Source organism: Eublepharis macularius, chromosome 14 (assembly GCF_028583425.1).
Source record: "Eublepharis macularius isolate TG4126 chromosome 14, MPM_Emac_v1.0, whole genome shotgun sequence".
In the NCBI taxonomy this organism is placed as follows: Eukaryota; Metazoa; Chordata; class Lepidosauria; order Squamata; family Eublepharidae; genus Eublepharis; species Eublepharis macularius.
Window position 1 is genome coordinate 35,682,162 of NC_072803.1, and position 15,225 is coordinate 35,697,386.

The 15,225-nt window shown below is 47.6% G+C and overlaps 2 protein-coding genes across 2 annotated transcripts in view; one reads left to right on the forward strand and one right to left on the reverse strand.

The window, feature by feature from the left end:
* Positions 1-15,225, reverse strand: part of ITPRIPL1 (ITPRIP like 1) — a 195,501-nt gene that overhangs the window by 149,609 nt on the left and 30,667 nt on the right. The window lies entirely within an intron of this gene.
* LOC129341943 (uncharacterized) overlaps positions 1-15,225 on the forward strand; it is a 45,944-nt gene that overhangs the window by 29,285 nt on the left and 1,434 nt on the right. The gene's annotated exons all lie outside the window — the stretch shown is intronic.

Here is a 15,225-nt window from a genome sequence, read left to right on the forward strand (position 1 = left end):
GGAATTGTCATATTTTGAGTTTTGTATGGTTGTTTTAAGTTAATGTGGAATGGGTTTTGTATGGTTATGTTTTAAATTAATGTGGAATAAATTTATTATTAAATTTAAAAAAAGAAAAAGAAAAAAAAGACGAACAAAATTTGTGGTAGTTTTCATGAGTTACAGCTCACTTCTTCAACTAGAATGTGAGTCCATCTGTCCTTGGCCGTTTCCACATGGCTTACCTTGTTCCGGAAAACAGCGAAATCTTGCACGAAATCGCACGAGAAGACACTGTTATTGTGCGAGAAGACACGATAACAGCATCTTCTCGCGCGATTTCACGCAAGATTTTGCTGTTTTCCAGAACAAGGTAAGCCGTGTGGAAACGGCCAGTTGGAGAGTGGAGTGATTACAGATGCCAAATGACAACAGCCAGTGAATGACAATAGCAGGCATGATTGGATAGGGTGGGGTATGCAGGGGGTGGTGAGTGTGGCAAAATCAGTATTAGTCATGAGACAGGAAGCCTAGGACCCGATTCAATCCAAGTGGATGCATTGTCTTGATCTATCAGGGAGAGGTGGTCCTTTATATATGTGGGTTGTAGGCAATGAAGGGCTTTGATAACTGGCACCTTGAATTACACCCTAATAGGTAATCAGTTCTGCCCAGCTCCCAGTTGTAATAGGGTTTTTTACCAGCTAATTATGAGGACAATGTATGCCCTGAATTTACTTTTTTCACTCAACTCGCTGCTTGTTCTGAGCTGCTAGTCTCTGTGAAGTCTTTGCCTTGCTTTCCCCTCATTTGCAGAGACAGGGCATGCAGAGAGGGCTAGAGGCAGTAGCTATTTCCCTCCCCCACCAAGGGTCACAGTCTGGCTGCTGTTTCTTTCCTGTATTCTTTGTTCATCAGATAGAAGTGGGGAAAACTCACAAATCACCACATCAGTTCCTTATGTGGTTGCTTGAAACTGTGGGAGAAAGGGCTTCTGGGAAAATTCTCAATATAGAAAGAGAATGTGATGGCAGTAGGTGAGTAATTGGCTTGATCTTTTAACTTCACATCCCACACACTGCCATTTCTTTGCTCCAAATCCTACAATTACTCCAAACATCGGCTCTCTTGATGGTATCCCCAATCTGCAGATCAGTAGGTGGGCTTGACTGGTGACACAGAAGAAAGTCCCACCCAGTAGGGTTGCCAACCTCCTGGTGGGGCCTAAAGACATACGCTTGGTTGCTTTCTCTATGTGTAAATGCTGGGCTCATGAATTTTGCAGAGGAGGGGAGGGGGCTACAATTCCCACACTTTCAGTCAATGCTCAGAGGAGTCATGTGTTGAGGGCTGAAGGGAGATAATGAAATAGAAACGAAAAGAGAACACACAATCATTGTGGAATTCTTGAGGTGGAAATGTACATACTGACTCTTATAGATGAACAAATATGTCATGTGAAAGAAGCTGCTTCCCCATTATGACTGTATCGTCTAGACTAGAGCAGAGTGATTTGCTAGTCCGTGAGTTAACTGCTGAGGTGGCATTCTGAATATGGTTTCAGCTGCCATAAACCCCCAGCTGCCAGTGTCAGGGTTTTTTTAATGCCTAATCACTGGTGTATGTTTTGTTAGACTGGTCAGAATTTAATCTAGACATATTTGTTCATCTGCAGTTTTTGCAGAACCCCGCCCCCATGCCTTCCTACATTAGACCTCAGTATTTCCCTGTCTCCTGCCACCAGCACCACCTTAACTTTGGGTCCAGCTAAATTATACAAGTGACACAAGTCAAGTTGGTGGCCCACTGACCCAACTCACAGCCACACATCCATAGGAGGATGCACCTTAGAAAGGCTCTGTGCAGCTGTGAGCACGGTGAGGAGCGGAGGGGCATCTCCCTATATATGCATGACTATGGGTCGGGTTGGAGGACTACTGACTTGCCTTGTTTAGCTGGAGGTGCTTCAGGGGTATGTGCCAGGGATCCTCGGGTGTTTACAGCTTGCAAGCCAAGCCCCCTCTTCCTCCTCCTCCACCCCCATGCGTCTCAGAATGTACTGTTTCTTGACTGCTGACCTGGGCCACAGCAGTAGGCTTGGCAGGATGGAACAGGACAAGTTTGATCTTGTTCTTGTTACATGGGAGAGGCAGGGAGGCAACACAACAGAACGTGATAGACCACACCTTCATGCATATGGCTGGTAAAAGGCTGTGATGGGTCACATTCACTTGAACTGGGACAACAGCAATAGAGGGAGGGGGAGGAATAAAGAAGTCGTGCCTGAATCTGCCTTATTCTGAGTCAATCCACTCATCTGTTCAGCTCACGGTTGTCAGCTCTGGCTGGCAGTGGTTCTCCATGACCTCAGCTGGAGAGAGGTTTGCCCAGCGCTGCTGAGAACCTTCTACCAGCGACTGAATGTCAGGCATTCTACCACTGAGCACTGGCCTCTTTCCAAACGTACAGCTTCCCTATCTTCTCCATATCCCCACCATAAGTCAGAAGCAACTGATGGCATGTAACATACACACACATCCCCTGCAGCAGGAAGAACTCATGAGGGACTTGAACGGACAGCCACAGAAGCAGAAGGCAGGATACTTGCAAGCTGATTCCACTAGGTGAGCCTCCAATGGAAATAGTTCCAATTTATCCACCCCAAATACAGATTTAGTATTGGCTCTTATGACTCCTTATAGCTAAGCTGGATTCTATGATTCTCTTCTGTTAAGTTTTCTTTCAAGAGAAAAAAACTCCCTTCAACGAAGAATGACTTTGACCCTTTCCACTTGGGTTATATGCCCTAGGCTGGGTTCGATGCTGGTAGGAACTGTCTCCCCTATTTCCCCACAGCATAGTGGTGGGGAACCTCCCAGGTTCATGTACCTCCCAGGTTTTCTCTGATCTTTCCCAAAGCTGCTTTGCGGTGCAGTTTGGGGAAAGATTGCAGCAAAGCCTGGGTAGCTGCTGTAGAGGTGGGAAAGTTTGGATTTTCACAGTCCTGCTCACATGGCAGCCATTTTGCCTGAAACTGTCGCTGCAGTGGCAATGCCTTTCCCCCGCCCCCCTGCACTGGCTTTTTGTTTTTTAATCAGCAACTGAATATCAATATACTGTGAAAATCTTGTAACAATCTGTGTACTGGATTCTTTGAATTCCCGGCCTTTTAAAAAGTAAGTCTCTAGCCCTCTTCGTTGAAGAGGTATAAGGGGAAAGGTATATCTCTGAAACCAAAGGGCCCAGAGACTTCTTAAAAAAAGTGAAAGCTTGGACTTCAGAGAACCTGATGCATTATAATGCTATAACGATAATCAATTGCTGATTTTAAAAAATCCTTTAAAAGCCTTGGTGACAGGGGAGATGGCTGTTCCTGGAAGTCTGGGGCACAGAAATTGCAGGGAACCTGCCATGTGTAAACCCCGTTGTCTTTGTGCTGTGTTGGCAGCCTCAACAGCAATAAGGAAACTACACAAGTATGGAAAAACACCGTATGGAAAAAAAACCTTTGTCAGATGGAGAAAGGCTTCCTCTGATGGATAAAAAATCTTTATTTGTTGAAGGAAGTCTCTCTGTTGGAAAAAGAGAATCATAGAATCCAGCCCTAAGAACCCACAACCCAAGAGGTCTTCTCTGAGTGACAGCAGTGTGTATAGCTCATGGTGTTATACTTCGGCCACTTCATGCATTTCCTAAATATGGGGCAAATTTATGGGAATATCAGTGGTGTAAATGGCCATTAGGCATAACCTCCATAGCACACCTCTGAATTCCAATTGCTAATAGCTGATTAAGAGGATGAGTTTTTTTTCTGTAGGAGATAACCCTAGAAAAACAATCAGTACAGGGCAGGCAATTGCAGAGGAAAACAACACAGGAGATAAAAGAGAGTTTTCAGCTGTGTGGAATCATGTGTGTATGGGGGTGTGTGAATCAGGCAATGATCCTTGGAGTGTGAATTAGGGTATTGCACAAGAATGTCCCTATTTTGATTTGTAGGAAGCTGGAGGGCGTGGGGCTGCCGCCTCCTGTTTGGACCTGCATCTATACATCAGCCTGACCAACCAGTCGGTCTTTCCTTGCCTTTCTATCACCTTGCCAGGAAAAGATTCACTTGCTCCATTTCTGGGTTTAAGCTCCTTGTGAGAGGCAATGGAACTGGGCCAGCAAACAACAACAACAACCCTGGTAACCCAGAGTACAAAGAGCCCTGCTGGATTCATCTGTTCCAGCATCCTGTTTTACACTGTGGGCGGCCAGTTGTCCTGGAGGGCCAGCAATGTGGGCATAGAAGTCCTGACAATGCCTCCTAGCCAATGGGTTTCAGAGGTTTACTGCCTCTGGATATGGAGGTTCCATTCAGTCACCTATCCTTCGTGAATCTGACAAAAATCTCTTTTAAAGCCATCTATGCCGGAGGTCATCATCACCAGATCTTCTGGCAGTAAATTCTTCAGTTTAATGACGTGTTGAAGTACTTCCTTTGGTCTGTCCTATACATATTGCCCACCGACTTCATTGGGTGTCCCTGAGTTCTAGTATTATGGAAGAGGGAGAAAGAGCTCCCTCCATCTACTTTCTTCACCCCATGCACAATTTTATAGCTTCCATCATGTTCCCCTTAGCCATCTTTCTTCTATAGTGAAAAGACTCTCTAGTCTTTTCTCAAGGAAAGGTGCTCTAATCATCCTTTGCATTTTTTCAAGCTTTCCAATTTCTTTTTTGATATAGGGAAACCAGAACTGTACATAGTATTGCAAATACAGGCACACCATTGCTCTATACAAAGGCATTATTGTATTTTCAATAACTTTCCTAATAATCGAAAAGAGTTCAGTAGCACCTTTAAGACTAACCAACTTTACTGTGTACTCTTTTCGATTTTGCTGCTACAGACTAACACGGCTAACTCCTCTGGATCTATTTCCTAATAATGTTCAGCATGGAATTGGCCTTTTTCACTGCAGCCACATGCTGGGTCGACATTTTTATTGAGCTTTCCACTGCAACTCCAAGATCTCTTTCAGTCTCTGCCTCAGCCAGTTTAGACTGCATCAGCATATATTTAAAATTAGGACTCCCCCCCCCCCAATATGCATCACTTTATACTTACCCATGTTGGACTTCATTTGCCACGGTGTTGCCCATGCACTCAGTTTATTGAGATCACTTATAGCTCTTCACAATCCACGTTAATTCACCATCTTGAATAATTTACTATCATCTGCAAACCTGACTACTACAATGAACACCCACAATTCCAAATCATTTATGACCACATTAAACAGCACTGGACCAAATACCAGTCTTTGTAGGACCCACTGCCCACTCTCTCCTTTGCCAGAACTGTCCATTTATCTCTATTTCCTGCCATGGGCAGAGCAGTCTTGAGGCCTGCTGGGTTGCAGGCGGCCATGCGCTCGCATAACTGTGGTGCTGTTAGTGTGCTCCCTAGGGACTTTGGCATGAAAGTGGTGCTGGTGGCTGGGCCCGGCAAGGCATGATGACGAGGAGAGAATGCTCCGTAGTTGTCCTGGCAACGCCGGCAGAATCCACCAACAGCAAGGCAGCTGCAGTAGATGGTGCAGTGAGTGGAAGAGAAAGGCGTAGGCAGTTCGCGGGCCAGGCCGTGTTTGCCATCACCAGCTGCCAATGCCACTCCCTTGCTTTGCAGAGAGCGGGTGCACAGGGCAGAAAGACCTCCGCAGTTGGGCTTGCCACACCCCAGCAGAGGTGCCTGTCTTGAGAGGAGCCCTGTGTTGTGGGGAGAGTCACACTTAAGATGTAGATGGGGTGCTCACCCACCTGCTCGCTCAGCCCCCCTTCCTGACAAGGACCAGGCTGGCAGCTAAAGCACCACTCACTTGCAACCCCTCCCCACCGCCGCTGCCACTTGATCAACATACACCCACCATGAAAAGTTAGACCGGAAAGGCAGCAGGACCCAGCAAGGGGCGCACTGGCAGCCCAAGGCACCTAGGATCAGCTCCTCAAGTCCTGGAGAGGCAGCTCCTTAGAGGCAAACGGGGCGGGTTCTGAAATGAATGATAGGAATGCCCATTGGAAACGATGGGAGAGGCAGGAAGGCCCATCGGATATGATGGCAGCCATGAATGCCCATTGACTTGCAGCAGCTCCATTGAAATGCATCACTGCATCAAAAAGATGCAAGGAGACTGTGGGGTAGACCTTGAGGCATGCTCTGATGTGGGGATGATGGCTCCCAGAGTGGAATGATGGCCTCCAAGATCAGAGAAACTTCTCTGGGGGCCGTCATCCCATCCCCAGTGCAAGAGTCCTGAAGTCCATCCCTGCCTCCACAAACAGCAAAAGGGAGAGTGGTCTGGCCTAGTGGGAGAGAAGCCCCAGAGACCCCAGGACATTGCTCCACATTCCTTCCCCCCACATTCTGGCATCAACGTTGCCCCCCACATGCAGCAGTCTTCTATTTGGCTTATCAGATGCCAGCAGCACTGTTGGAGAATGAGAGCCCTCCCTGCCCCCCCCTGCTCCTGTGAGACACACACGGGCAACACTCCAAGCCCCACCCTGCTGCCTGCAGTGAGTTTGAGGAGGGGAAGGGGGAGGGAAGCTGGGTGGGGCTGGAGCTACTGTCATGCACAGGCAAGGAAACAGACAGGTAGGGAGATGCTGTTTGACACAGACTTTATTGAACTGCCAAAAGTGAAGAGGATGTCTGGATATGTGTTGCCAATTTCCCTCACCTGACAAAGGAACTGTGCCTGTTAGCTAGTGTGGCAGTTGGGGCTGGGAGAGCCATTCCTCATGCTTCTTTCTCAGGAGTGGGGTTGACTCACAGGCTGCCTGGGGAACTGCTCCTGGAGGTGACTCAAATGGCAGCTGAGAAGGATTACGGGGGGCTGGAACAGCTATGCTCCTCAGCCTCCCTGACAAGTTGTGACCTGCCTGAAAGGGAAATGGAGACATGTGGTGACAGGCCTGGCCTTGGGAAAGCCGCAGCTTGGTAAAGTATCCATGGTCAGGGTAGTGGTGGCTCCATTGCCACAGGTGCTGCCAGCAACCAGATGATGAATGCCCCTCCAGCAAGAAACGGCTCCTTGTCTGCATCTGGATGTTCCTCTGCTGCATGGCTGCTTGGAGCTCTGACCCTGTGAGGGAGACAGTTATGGGGTTGCGTGCCTGCCGTTGTAGAAGAGTCACAAGAACAAGCACCCAGTCACTCCAACCTGTAGCCGCACTCTCTCCTCTACCCAAGCAGGAGGCCCGGCCAAAGGAGTCTGAACGGAGCCCTGACATGGGCTGCTGGAAGCCCCCCCAAAACAGCTTGGCTCCCTGGTTGACTGCCACTGTGGCAGGCATGAGCCACTCTGGCTCATGGCCAGGGGCCGCACCCCCTCTGGCTAGCCCTAACCGCAGAGGCTAGTTTGGGGGGGGGGAGCAGGTGAGGGTAGAGGAGAGGCCAGAGTGCATAAGCAAGTTGGGGCAGCCTCCTCTCCAGCTCCTTCTTACCTTTCTGTGTGCCCTCACCCTTCCCCAACCCAGAACTCAGGAGATGAGTAACCTGCATGGGGACTTGGATGGTAGCTGTTAGTCAGACATTCTGAATGTGGCTTTCCTCCCATATGTGAGTGGGAGCCTTGCCCCGAATTTCACAGACTTTCCCCTACACACTCCTGCCCCACCACCACAAGCACTCTCTCCCCCCTTGCACTCTAAGTTCCCATGGCAGGCGGCTCTTGGGCAGAGCCTTCAGCCATGCCCCTACTTACCTGGGGTCATGGGCCTCCTTGCCCAAGGTTATGTAGGGTGCCTGAGGAGCTAATTGGGCTCAGGGAATGGAGCTTGGCTGCTGCAGAGGTGCAAGCGGGTTGGTCTCTGTGGTAGCTGGCATCTTAGGTCAGACCAGGAGCGTGAAGGGGACATTGACTTTTCCCGTACAATAGGTGCCTATGGGCTACTCCATCATTTTCTTTGGTGTAACTTTCTGCCACTGCTGGAGGCATTCCTAAGCCCAAAACAGCTTAGGGAGGCAATTAACTCATGGCCTGCCCCCTGGCCCACCGGCGCAGGAACTGATGCCATGGTTGTGCCCATGCTCAGGCACCGCTGCGCCGGTGGGGCAGGTTACGTCAGCATAACTCCTGGTTGGCTCCCAGAGCACTTTTGGCCCCCCTCTCAGGATTGTGCTGTTAATTAAATTTTATCCATAAGAATACACTTCATCTTATGTCCATGGCATAAGATAGGGTTGCCAGCCTCCAGGTAGTGGCTGGAGATCTCCCGGAATTACTACTGGTCTCCAGGCTACTTTGGGGGGTGCGTGGACTCTATGGAATTATGCCATGCCAAGGTCCTTTCCATCCTCAAACCCCACTTTCTCCAGGTTTCTCCAGGTTTCATCCCCCATGTCTCCAGGAATTTCCCAACTTGGAGCTGGCAACCCTAGCATAAGATGAGATCTCACTCAGGAGTCTTTGGTGTGGTAACTTGTCAAAAAGCCTTTTGGAAATCCAAGTATATGATGTTTAATAGATCACTGGTAGCATACTTGCTAACCTGCTCAAAGAACTCCAAACGGTTGGTGAGGCAGGACTTCCCTTTGCAGAAGCCATGCTTCTTCTCCCTCAGCAGGCTTTGTTCTGTGTTCACAGATTAATAATTCTATATTTATTTTCAGTTTCTACCAATTTACCCAGAACAGATGCTAAGGCTAGCTGTCCTGTAATTCACTGGATACTCACTGGACTCTTTAAAAAAAAAAGTGTGAATCTTCCACTTTTCAGTCCATTGCATGGAGGTCAGTTTTAGTGATAAGTTACATATACTAATTAATAGATCAACAATTTCATATTTGAGTTCCTTAAGATTCTGCAGGTGTATGCCATCTGGACCTGGAGACTTAACAACAACAACATTCAATTTATATACTGCCCTTCAGGACAAGTTAACACCCACTCAGAACAGTTTACAAAGTATGTTATTATTATCCCCACAACAATCACCCTGTGAAGTGGGTGGGGCTGAGAGAGCTCTGAGAGAGCTGCAACTGACCCAAGGACACCCAGCTGGCTTCAAGCGGAGGCATGGGGAATCAAACCCAGTTCTCCAGAGTCCCATTGCTCTTAACCACTACACCAAACTGGCTTTACTCACTTTACTTTACTAGTTTTCAGTTTGCCTAGTAGATCTAGAACTTAATTTCTCATTTCCTCAGTTTGTCCCAGTACTTCAGATACCCTTTCCAGAAACAGTGGCTCTGGCAGTATGGGTAGCTGCTCTACCAGTATAGTGTCATGAATGATATTATAGCAATATAGCTGCTACCAATTTTTAAGAGCCCTCCAGCAGTGGTGATGGCAGCAGGCATGAGGTGATACTGAGGAAAGCACAGAGAATACTTTTATAAATGTTTGTTAAAGGGATCACTGATGAAGGCCGTTAACATCAAAACATGTTTGGTCTTTTGTGGTTTGCAATAGGAATGTTGTACAGATTATGAGCATTTTGTTGATTTATTAAAGGTTATTTAATTTGTTTGGATTATAATTGTTCAAAGGGTAGATTTAGTTTTTACTTGTATCTTTGCTCCTCAACCTTTTTAGCTTCAGTCGTGTCTGTGTGCCTGGGTTGAAGGTTTACATTCCCCTATTTCTAGATGCACACCTGAGCTGTGACCCTGCCAAAATTTCATATGTTCTGTGGCTGGAATAAAATGGAGCATTATGCATGTTGTCTGCAGATTTGTTCTGCTCGCAGGAACGGGGTTACAGAATTTATAAGGGGTCTCCATCTATGGTAATGTCACAGTTCACAGGGATGTTCCACAGCTGCTTTATCTCTTATGAATCACTTTCTATTGTGGATGGTATGGCAAGATGGTAATTGGAAGTGATGACGATGGCAGCAATGCCCTTGAGGCATAATTGGCCAATGAGAGTTTGGCTGAACCTCTCTTCTACCACAGAGGGTGGAGTACCAGAGAGCAGCATCTGTTCCAAGTCATCTTTCAGCATCCTGACCATGCAGTTGAATTAATCATCTCCTGCTCAGGGATAATCTAATAATGCTCTGGTGTATTAGTTTAACGGAACATGCTCCCTCTCTCCTCTCCCCAGCTCTGGAAAGTGGGTCACATCGTTCATCAGTTAATGCTACAGAAGACTCCAAGGAGGATATATTTAAAAAGGATCCCCCCCATCCTGCAAATCATAACTAGGAATGTAACAATTAATTTCAATTTATGCCAATTTTAAATTACTCATTGGTTCACATTGCGGCAAGGAAAATAAAGCCATGTAATGATTCTGCAAGAGTGCCTTATGGAAGTGAACCAGGACTTGGGCAGATATTGTCACTTTGTGAGTGTGCGCGCGCGTGCACACATGTATGGTATATCATTTTGGGTAACCTTTGTAGAAAAGGCAGTTTACAACTTAATGTTTGAAGCACGATTATAACATTTTAACTTATTTATTTTACTCCATTTATATCTCACTTTTCTCCTCAGATGGGAACCAAAGCAGCCTCCATTTTATCCTCACAACAGCGACCTGAAGTAGGTTAGGCAGAGGGTATGTGATTAGGCCAAGGCCACTCAGCAAGCTTCCATGTAGGGTTCCTAGGTTCCCATACCCTCCCAGTGGGGCGGGCGGGGGGGAGTGGACAGACACTGGGACTTGGCTGATTTAGTCCTCCGTGCGCTTCTGGAGAGGTGTATTCTGGGAAGTGATGTCATCATGCTGGACATGGGCGTGTTCCTGATCCTGAGCTTGGCACAGGGCTAATTCTGGCCTGCTTAGGGCCAAAGCTGACCTCAGCCAAGTGTGGGAGCACGCCCACAGCTAGCGCAGTGACATTACTCCATGAAGAGATATCATTGCGTGCTGGCTGTAGCTTGCCCAGTGCTCACTTTCCCGGGTTGCCTGCTGGTGGTGGGAGATCACTGGTGGGGGGGGGGGGGAGGGAGGAGTGTCACCTCCTATCGATCACCAACTATAGGTAGGCCATGGGGCAAACCTGACTGGTAAACCTACTTCCATGACAGAGTCAGGATTTTAACCTGGGTCTTCCAAATAATAGTCTGATACACTGGCTTTTCTAAATCCCTTTATTTAGGAATAGGTGGGGTGTGGAAACTGAGAATTTTCTGCCTCTATCCTTTTTGAGGACTCTCCCCAATGGCCACACTCTTAGGAGAGTGGGGGCGGTCTTCACTGTTTTGGGCCCCCCAGCAAAAGTTGAAAACTGTATCTTCTGAGGGAAGCCCTTGAAATACATCTGTCCATTAATTAATTAATTGATTATTTTTGTTCAATTAGATATTTATTCACTGTTTTTCTATCCAGTGAGGACAGGAATCCAATATTACAATATTCTTCTCCCATGCACTATTGTATTCTTACAAAAATGGCCATGTGTGGTAGGTTAGGCTGAGACAGAATGCCTGGCCCAAGATCATGCAACAAGCTCCCACAGCAAAGTGAGGATTTTTACCTGGGTCTCTCAGATCCTAATATGAAATGGAGTTATGAAAAAGGGACCTTTAAGGACAAAGCAACTGAAGCTTGTTCGTTTGTTTAAATACCCCCCCCCTTTCACTGTATATGGTCTGCTGATGGTGTCTGAAGTAACAGCCAGAAGACTGAGGTGAGATACCCACTCAGCCATGGAAGATCATTGGGTATCCTGGGGCAATAATTGTCCCCTTAGACTAGCCTACCCCACAGTGTTGTTGTGAGGATAAAATGGAGGAGGAAGCATGATATTGTAATATGCTCTCAGCTCTACTGGAGAAGAAAAGCAGGGTACACATACTTAAATATATAAAGTTTAAATATGTACCTTTTAAATGCATGGAATTGCAGAATTCATTCCATATGTGTGTATTGTCATTGTCCTACATTCTTAGATGTACGTTTAGACATCAATAGATGTAAACTTTACAGTTGGATGCTTCTAGGTCAAAGGGAGGTAGAGTCTGAATTGGCCTGTTGGATTTACTGATTTAGGCAGTCCTCCAGGAATCTGGTGATCTAGAAGATGTAGGTCAGCAGGAGATGGGAATGACTCTTCAATTTCTTTGTTTTCTTTAAATTCATTTATTTAAATTTTCGTCAGTGAAAGGTGCACTCCTTTTCCCACCAGAGTTAAGAAGTGAAGATCAGTCAGGACCTGTAATTAGCCCAACCCTGCCATTTACCTGCAACTGCCAAGCAGCGCGGCAGTCACTGGCTCAGAATCTTCAGTTTCCTCTTCTGTTTGCCTGGAGGCTTTGAGCCCTCTGGCAGCTGGTGATTTGGGGCCCAAGGTGCCTTCACTTTGTAGTCTCCACCTCCAGGTGGGGCCTGGACAGGGTTACTAGGTACTCTCAACTAGAGATGGGCACGAACCGGAAAAAAACCCAAACCATGTGGTTCGTCAAAATCCACGATCCATGAACTTTCACGAACCTTCCCCTGGTTTGCGAACCAGTTCATTTGGTTTGTGAAAACGGCACATCCAGGCCAGAAAATCATCTCTTCTGGGTCAGCAGAAGTTCTGCAGGAAGTTCATCCCCTGTTGCCTAGGAAACTGATTGATTGGCACCAGGCTGTCTGCAGTGATGAACCAAAAAAACAAACCAAACGAACCAGCCTAAGGTTCATGACGGTTCGTCAGAAATGGGATCTGATGAATCGTGGTTCGCGAACCACGAACCGACCTGGTTCGTGCTTAATTTTGGTTCCTATTTCGGTTCGTGCCCATCTCTACTCTCAACATCAAAAAGGGAGGAGGAGTTGCAGGGGCTGAGTGGGACAGATGCTTAACTGTGCATGTGTGCTGGTCCAATTATATCATTTCTGGTGCAACCCCAAAGCGACAAGTAATGCAATGCCAATTCAGTAAAATCAACCCCAAACATAGTGTTTTGATGCTATTTTTACTGAATTAGCCCAGGCACAACCCATCACTTCTGGGTAGCACCAGAAAAAGAGCGTCTTCACACGCGAAATCACGCAAGAAGACGCTGTTATCGCGGAAGACAGCGTCTTCTCGCGCGATTTCACGCGATAACAGCGTCTTCTCGCATGATTTCGTGCATGAAGACGGTGTATTCTGGAAGAAGGTAAGCCGTGTGGAAATGGCCAATGTTCTTCCCTCCTGATTGTCTAAGTAGAAAATGGAGCTAGTCTTATTTTTGTGGTGTTCACTTGCCTAGTTCGGCCACCTGCAAGTTTTGTGAGGTCCTGAGCAAGGAATAGCATCTGTTGTTGTTGCCACCACTTACTTCCTTTTCTCCTTCTAGGCAGAGCAGCAGTGTCAGAACGAGAGGAGTTAGCCATGTTAGTCTGTAGTAGCAAAATAGAAAAGAGTCCAGTAGCACCTTTAAGACTAACCAACTTTACTGTAGCATAAGCTTTCGAGAACCACAGTTCTCTTCGTCAGATGCAGTGTCAGAACAGAACCCCTTTGAGAGTGTGTGCCACTGTTTCCCCCTTTTGCATCCTGGCCTGGTGAAGCCTGGTGCATCAATCAGTCTATTTGTAGCATTTTTATCATGTCCTTCCTCACAAGGAACTATGGGTCATGTACACCCTCCTCCATTTTATCCTCATGGCAACCCTTTAAGTAAGTTAAACTGAGTCAGTGACTGGCCCAAGATCATCCAGTGAGGGTTGAAAAATGGAACATGGGTCTTTCAAGTCCAAAATTCTGATCCAGTGATACTAATTCAGTGGCTTAGATGCCACCTGTGGCTATTCTGAGCACTCATCCTATGTTCCAGGAAAGTGGGCAAGGCCATTGCCTAGGAGGGCTTGTGGTTGGCATGATTGCCACCTTGCAACAGGTAAGCTGTGAGCCTCCCTGAGGTGCAGGCCTTGTTCCAAGGGTAGGGTTTCTGGGTCTCTATCCCCTTACCGTGGGAGGTGGGGGACCTGGAACTTACCCTCTGAGGTATCTTTGTGTGCACGCTTTGCATGTGCATGCTCCTGGAGAGGCATGATGATGTCACTTCCAGGAAGTGATGTCACCATGCCAGCCACAGGCATGCTCCTACGCTTTGCGTGGGGCTAATTCTGGCCCATTTGGGACCAAAGTTGGCCTCAACAAAACACGGGAGCATGCCCCCAGCCAGCACAATGACATCATTGTGTCCTTCCCAGGAGTGCACTTGGTGCACGTTTTCCTGGGTTGCCAGCCAGTGGCAGGTGATCGCCAGCAATTGGCTGGCAAACCACCAGGAGAGGGCCTGAGAAGAAAGAGTAAAACCACCCTGACAGCCCCCAGGAAAATGAGGAAGCTGATCACAGTGGGATGATGTTTCTTTCACATCCCTTTGTCCTTGAGCATATTATTCTCCTTCAGGTGCCTTGGCAACTTCTCTCACAGCTGTTGTGCTCATGCAGGAAGGCAAAGAGGGAGGCCCTGCCTCTCACATCAGATACATGAGAGCTAAGGTTCAACAGTGGTGGGCAATCCTGTATCCACAGAGGTCCTCTAGCAATTTAAAATGGTTAATAGCAGGGATTTTTTTCTGGGAAAAGAGGTGGTGGAACTCAGTGGGTTGCCCTCAGCGAAAATGGTCACATGGTTGGTGGCTCCGCCCCCTGATCTCCAGACAGAGGGGAGTTGAGATTGCCCTCTACACCGCTGGAGCAGAGGGCAATCTGGGAAAAGAGGTGGTGGAACTCAGTGGGTTGCCCTCAGCGAAAATGGTCACATGGTTGGTGGCTCTGCCCCCTGATCTCCAGACAGAGGGGAGTTGAGATTGCCCTCTACGCCGCTGGAGCGGCACGGAGGGCAATCTCAACTCCCCTCTGTCTGGAGATCAGGGGGCGGGGCCACCAGCCATGTGACCATTTTCAAGAGGTTCCGGAACTCCGTTCCACCGCGTTCCAGCTGAAAAAAAGCCCTGGTTAAGTTTTATCTTCTATTATTGTGTTGAGTGTTTGGTGGGGCAGCACTGAGGTAGTCATGTGGTTCTTTTGGTTGATGGTAATTGTGAATGTGGCTCTCTGTGACCCACAAACTGAGTACCCCTGCTCTATTCACTACACAATACTGCCTTTCCATGGGAGGAAGAGAGGATGACCTAGTGCTTCTGTTGCCACTGCTCAGAGAAAGAGGGCCAGCAGTGATGTCTACAGTCTGCTTCCACACTGCAGTGAGTCTCAGGGGTTGGTGGTAGACCCTCCCAGCACATGGCACCCCAGCAGATGTCCTTTGACTACAGCCCCTGACTACTCATCTGACATTCTTGAGACAGCCCTGTACGGTAGATCA